This window comes from Anthonomus grandis, chromosome 7 (assembly GCF_022605725.1).
Source record: "Anthonomus grandis grandis chromosome 7, icAntGran1.3, whole genome shotgun sequence".
Classification (NCBI taxonomy): domain Eukaryota; kingdom Metazoa; phylum Arthropoda; class Insecta; order Coleoptera; family Curculionidae; genus Anthonomus; species Anthonomus grandis.
The window spans coordinates 19,876,773-19,883,736 of NC_065552.1; the positions used below are offsets into that span (position 1 = coordinate 19,876,773).

At 33.9% G+C, this 6,964-nt stretch overlaps 1 long non-coding RNA gene across 1 annotated transcript; it reads left to right on the plus strand.

Moving 5' to 3' along the window:
- Positions 1-2,746: 2,746 nt before the first annotated feature.
- Positions 2,747-5,391, plus strand: LOC126738473 (uncharacterized). The gene is made up of 2 exons (XR_007661346.1): positions 2,747-3,969; positions 4,925-5,391. It is a non-coding gene; the product is annotated as an uncharacterized LOC126738473 (long non-coding RNA).
- Positions 5,392-6,964: the final 1,573 nt, after the last annotated feature.

Genomic DNA, 6,964 nt, shown 5'->3' on the forward strand with positions numbered 1-6,964 from the left:
TGATAAAAAAAAAGTTGGGCATCAAGATTTGCACTCTTTATGTCCTTGACAAGAAAATCTGCAAATAAATTAAATTTCAATGCGTTAAGTAAAAAACAATTTTTGGTAATTTTTGTTTGTTATAGCGTTTTTCGCCAATTTTAGAGAGTGTTTACACTCAAGTTTATAAAACACTTTTGTAAAGGAATTTTTTTATATCTCTAATATTGGAAAAAACCTGTATAACAAAAAATATTACAGATTTTTATTTAAAAAAATCTTACCTGCTTTATTAAAGAGGAATTAAGTGTAGTGCTGTTTCATTTGACGCTGTCTCAAGTCTCACTTTTCTATTTTTGGGCTTTTTTCGTGTTGAGAAAAATCGTTGCTTCTTGATATTTTTGTTGTGTGGTTCCTGTGGTTTTTGTTTTTAGCTCTTGGAATGCATTTGCTGTTTTTCAGGGCTCTTAACGTGTGCTTGATTGGAACTAGTGCTTTTTCTATAGCATCAAGCTCTTCATTTTCATCTGATGTAGTAAAAGAAACAACGTGTTGCAGTTCCTCCAATAAACTTGCGTTTTTTCGTTTTTTAGATTCAAAGGATGTAGTTTTTAACTTTGTGCTTGTTGACAGTTCCGGTAAATGCGCTTTTGCTTCTAATGTATGCAGTTCCTCTTCCATTGTCTCTCTTCCACTATGATTAGATTACTCTCGCCGACATCTTTATCTACTGATACAATAAAACAACGTCAAACTAAATTTATTCTTGCATTTATAGCTAAAAAACTGAGCCCCTAGTCAAAATAATAATAGGTAAATCCCAACTACCTAATCCAATAAAAACCCAATTAAAATAATACAAACATTACTTTCACCATTAATATTAAGCCACATACATTTAAAGACCATTACCTATGTTTTTTTATTTAAAATGTATACCTATTTTTTTCCTAATTGTCGTCATTTAAGGATATGAAGCATAATGCTATACAAAAAAATCATGTTTATGTCGCATAAAATATTATTAATAAATTGATGGAAAATAATCATAAAAATTACTAACCAAGTTCTTGAGGATGCTCCAGTGAGTCAGTTACACATTGAGAAGTATATCTGATCAGAAGATGAATATGTTTGCACATGTTGTATTTAACTGACGAGTCAAGACAAGAACAGCAAAACTGATGGATGCAAGTTTTACGTTCATTGCACAGTAGTTGGCATTTACAATCTCGTTGAACCTTCTGGATAACATATAATTCTGCTGTTGTTTCTGAGGCAATGTTCCATCCATTTTCACACTCGACTACTAAATCTTCCTTCAATTTTAAACTTTGTTTGTGCCTGGACCGAATTATTTGCAGCTTACTGGACAGCTTCCCCTTGTTAAGAACTATTAACCTGTCAATGCATTTGTCTCTTACAAATCGCATTATTGCGTTTTGTGCATATTTTCTAAGTGCATGTTTGTATTTAAACCCGCACCAAGTCAGTGGCAATATGCCCAACATACTACACAGCACATGTAATACTTAAAATAGTTGGCAAATTCCATTGTATCAGGATCTTCAAGTAACATAGTATATAACTTGTTAGTTAAAATATTAAAAGTTGTGACATCCCTTTCTTCTAAGACAGCTCTTAAATTCTTATAAATAAAAGCCTAAAAATTAAAGCAATGTTAATAATGTTATGATTTTTCAAGTTTGGCAAAACATACTTGCTTTTCTTTGGTGTTGATTTTTGATAAATTCTTACGCCACGCCTGGTCATCGTGCCATGAACAGTATAATCTAAAATTAATGGTACTATTAAATAGTGACACAACTCGTGACACAATTATAATAACTTTTTGGCTTACCTGAATTTTGGTGGAGACATTATTTCAATTCATGCATTGAACAAAGCTTCTGCCATATCTGACATGAAGACATTTGAGCAAAGTGCAGTACCAAGGCGAGATTTTACAAAGTGAAAACATATTTTTAACTTGTTTATCAGACCTATTTGACACAAGAAAACTGCAAGGAAATCTCTGACGAATATCATCAACAACAAGGAGAGTTATAAGTTCGAAGTCATAGTTATTCATCCCATGAGTTCCATCTATACAGATGCAATCGGTCCCATAAATTTTAAGCATTTCACATTGTGCAGCAGTCATGATAATCAAAACAAAATCCTCATTTTTTAACATTGGCCATTCTTCACTTTCAGAACCTTGGGGCTTATAAAACAGAACTGCATCTCCATTACTTTGCATATCATTGATCCAGGACTCTATGACTTGTGATGTCGTTTTTATGTCTGACTGATGAGGAGCACAAATTGAAACAGGCTTCTATGTTATATAGATCTTTCTTTGTGAGCAGATGCAGACGTTTTAGTTCTGAGTCAGTGATTGAATCTCTAATTTCGTCTAAAATATCTTCAAATGGGACTTTAGAAGAAATTTTTACTGCTAAATTCTCTCTTTCTGTTTTAGACAAATTCAAGTGGCCGATGTCATTCTGATGTCCCACATGTTTGTCCATAATGGTCACTTCACAAGTGCCATTATTAAACTTTTTTATTTTTATGCTTGCTGGGCAGAGTGCATTTACTTCCTAGTATCTTCAAGTGCCGAATATTTTTGCCTTCTGGAACATATCTTCCTGAACGATGGCATATAAAACTTGCAGCTACATGTGATTTAAAACATTTCTGATAGTTAACCACATATTTACAGTTTGTGTCATTTTCAAAGGTAAGCTTCCAAGTAATAAATTCTTCCTCACTTTGAAACGTCAATTTTTTATGTTCAATAGGAATGTTATGAAAGTCTCTATAATGTTCTATAACGGTCTTCCTATCAGCACAAAAGTCACTGCACAAAGCACACTGATTTGCATTGGTAGTGGTCGAGGTATTGGGGTGTGTAATATCGGGAGCTGAAGTGTTATTTGAGCCTCTATGTGTTCTGATGTGGAATTTTAAATTTCTTAAATGCGTAAAACGTTTTTTACACTGGTCATAAGCAAAATTATAATGTTTATTTTGTCGTATTTGCAGGGAAGCTAGATAGAGACATGCTTTCTTAGATTGCTAATGTTACTGTATTTCTTGCTGCACTGCACACTCGTATGTTGCCCCTCCATTTTTTTATTGTCTTAAATGTACTATAATTGCACAGAATAAACGATCTCAGATCGTTTATTCTATGATAATAGCAAATAAATTAACAAAAGGTGGATTTATACAGACAAATAAAAGTAAAAATAAACATAAAAGTTAAAATTTGACCAACTTGAAAGGTATTTCCAGTATTTCTTATTTTATATTATCCACTACATTTAGCTTTTAGTTTTATTTAATTTAGTTGTATAATTTCACCCAAAATTAATAAAGTTTTACAATACTAACGAAAAAACGACACTTTAAAACAACCCACAACTTGCCGAACAGTATTCTAACCTAACTAACTTATGACTAACTTCACCAAGCGCATGTCAAAAAAGAAGGATCAATAGTTGCATACCCGGGGCTAGACGCCAGTCTACCTTTCTGCCTCTCGCTCGCTCTTTAAGGCCCAGCGCCCACAGAAGTGGTATTGGCTTATGGCGTGGCAGTGGTGTGGCACCGACGTGGCAGCGGCCTGGCGTTTTGACGCCTACTAAAGTGGCACAGAAGCAGCACACAAAATGCAAATTTAGTCATTACTACAATGTCGTCTTCAGAGGACGAAGATGTTCTTGCTTTAGTGCATTTAAATAATATTCAAAGAAGACGATATTGGGTACATCCTTTATGGAAAAAGAAAAACAAAAAATATGGCAGCTTTAATGTATTTAAAGAGCTAAATCAGTATCCAGAACGGTTTCAGTCTTTTTATCGAATGTCTAAAGACTGTTTTACTCGGCTACTAAACATAATAAAACCAAAAATAACTAAAAAGAATACAAACTGGAGAAATTGTGTTAGTGCAGAAGAGCGATTATTAATAACTCTTAGGTAAGTAATTAAATAATAACTGTAGAATACACTAAAAAAACATTATAAAATTCATGAATAAATTTTATTATGAAATTTATGAATATGAACACATAAAGACAAACATAAAAACTAGTCATATGAATACCCTTGAGGCTGCTGATTCGAAAAACTAGTAGTATATTCAAAATCGGTTCCATGTAATGTTTGTAGTGTATGGTATGTTCGACTTCTATTTTCGTTTGCTGGTTGATTTGACGTTGTGATATTAACCGGAGAATAAACTTGTATATTGGAAGGGTTTGAGGAAGATTCGCTAAGCGGTGAAATCATTTGCTGAACATTCTTCTAAAATTTCTCCAGCCAAGTTCAAAATGCCAATTTTAAATTTTCTTTTTTGAAAATCAGTCATTTTTTTCATGTCCGGTAGCATACTTATCAGGCCCTATCCGGATCCTCAGTTTTTTCAGGACATTCTTGTAATTTAGTTTGTTTCTTTTGAAAATATTCAAAAGCACTTGAATTGACTTCTTGCAAAGTAGGGTATTTTATTGTTTCTTTCTTCTTTTTTGGTACGTGCACAGCTTCTGAACTACTTTTTTCCCCATATTCATTGGTGTCACTTAAAGGCGCCTCTAATTCACTGTCAGACTTGCTCGAATCAATTTCATTTGCGATACTTTCTTCTTGAATCATTTTAGTATTCCCCAATGATTTTCTTGATTTTGTGAATGGTTGTAAAAAATGTAAGTTTTCAGCTAAATAGTAGGGCTTGATTGGTTTTGCTGAGGATCTCGACGGAATTTTTTTATTTAAATATTTTGCAAAACTTCCCCGGATATTTTTCCATCTATCCTTGCAATCATTTACTAAAACAAAAAAAAAAGTTTTATATGCTGCTGGTTTATGTAAAAAAAAAGTCAAAAACATATTCTGGAAACTTTTTTTTAACAGTTTTTCCTTTGTGTCGTTTCAGATACTTTGCCACGGGCTCATCTTTCAAGTCCTTACAATGTATAATTACAGAATTTCTCGGGGACGCAAATCAGTGGAATGCTGCTTTGGTATGTTAAGTACTAAATTTGGAATATTGCAAACGCCCATCTGTATGAAAACGAAAAGGATTGATATAATAATTCTAGCAATATGTGCTTTACATAATTTTATTCGTATTTACGATGGAATTTTTTCCACACCTAAACAACCAAACAATATTCAGCACATACCTGTTCAGGATTTGCAAATACAAAGAAACACTCCACAAAATTTAAGAAATCGGCTTTGTAACTACTTTTGTAACATTTCTCCCATTCCAAACCAAGGATATTACAATTTTTAATAACTATTTTTTATTAGGTATTACAATACCATGTACCTCTACTACATTTTTTGAGTTGTAACTATAACCTTACTTATTATAATAAATTATTGGATTAAAAATTACCTGTTTCCTTAATTGTTTTCGAGATTTCATTCCAGGCAGCATCTTGTGCAGTTCTGTTGCAATAATCAGGTCGATTATAATCATATAAACATGGTTTTGATTCAACTAATTCGACAAAGCGAACATTAAATTCAAAATCGTCCCGCATTTTCATGTCAAAACTATGAAAACATTCAAAACAACGAACGAGATCGGACTGGCATGCCGCTTTCCATGCACCACTAGTGGTTACAATATGGCGTGCCATTTCTGCACCGCTACCACGCCATCTCAGTGTGCGTTGCTTAATTCATTTACATTATCTTTCTATTGCCACTCGCCAGAACCACGCCGCTGCCAGACTTCCGCCACTTCTGTGGGCGCTGGGCCTAACGTCACCGCTCACCAATTATTCTATAATCTTCTGCTTCACGTCAACTCTCGGAATTTGCTGGTGCGAATGAATGCCGTGCCTCTTGTCGTCTTAATAATTATAATATTTTTATAGAATATGTAGCTTTACTCACTTTATTTATTTAACTACATATCCTGCTCGATTGGACCAATGTTTGGGATCATTAAAAACCCCTATTTGTGGACTGTATATCACTTTATTTACTTTAAATCTTGATTATTTGCTGGACAAAACAAATGCGTGCATTTTCACCTTCGGACGACAAGAGACTGACGTATGCAATGTTGTCACGTTTAAAGCGTTTTAATTTTTACAGAAAAGAGTTGGCCATAACAGACTCAATAACAGCCCCTACTGCCGACAAACCATGAGCCAATTGTTCCTGCAAAGCCCTCATGAACCTATCATGTTCAACAACAGATTTAATTAGGCAGGGCTGCATCTCATTATTTATTTGAGGGGGGTGAAGCGCCCTACAATTCGATGGAATTTTGTATCTAACTACTAACTCATCTTTCTGATCTTTAGATAACCCCTTTTTTAAATAATTTTCCCAACGGACAACAATTTCTTCATGTAAAGCTTTCCCTACATTGTCTTCTGAATTCGGCTTTACACCCAGCGCGTTAAAACTTGGTTCAGCCTCCTCAGCATTTGCTGTTACTGCAGTATCTTGGATGACGTCAGGGTCTGTATTCCGAACAGTTACAGATTAAGGCTCGGACAGCTCTGACAAATTATGTTCACTTAATAATGGCACCTAATAACACATATGACTAAATGAAATGAAATCGTACAATTTCATTAAAAATCGCTCGATTTTATTTCTAAGAACAATGCACGTTGCCTTAAATATTTTATTTTTATTAATTTGAGTAACATTGCACAATATCTCAAGTTCTAGAGGTATCCATCACTCCAATAAACCATAATTCTTAGGAACAACGCACGTTGCCCTAGAAATTCGAATATCAACTAACATGAAAATCACACGATTTCATGTATTTAGGGAATATCGCATGATAACCCAAAGCTTTCGATAAAATGTATGCCAAAAATGATTCTATTCCGGATTGACATGGGTCTTCTTATAGTTCTTTGCTAGTGCCTAGGAAAGAAAGAAAAAAATATGCAGTTTACCTTGGTCATACACAGACTCATTAGATGATGTATCACTA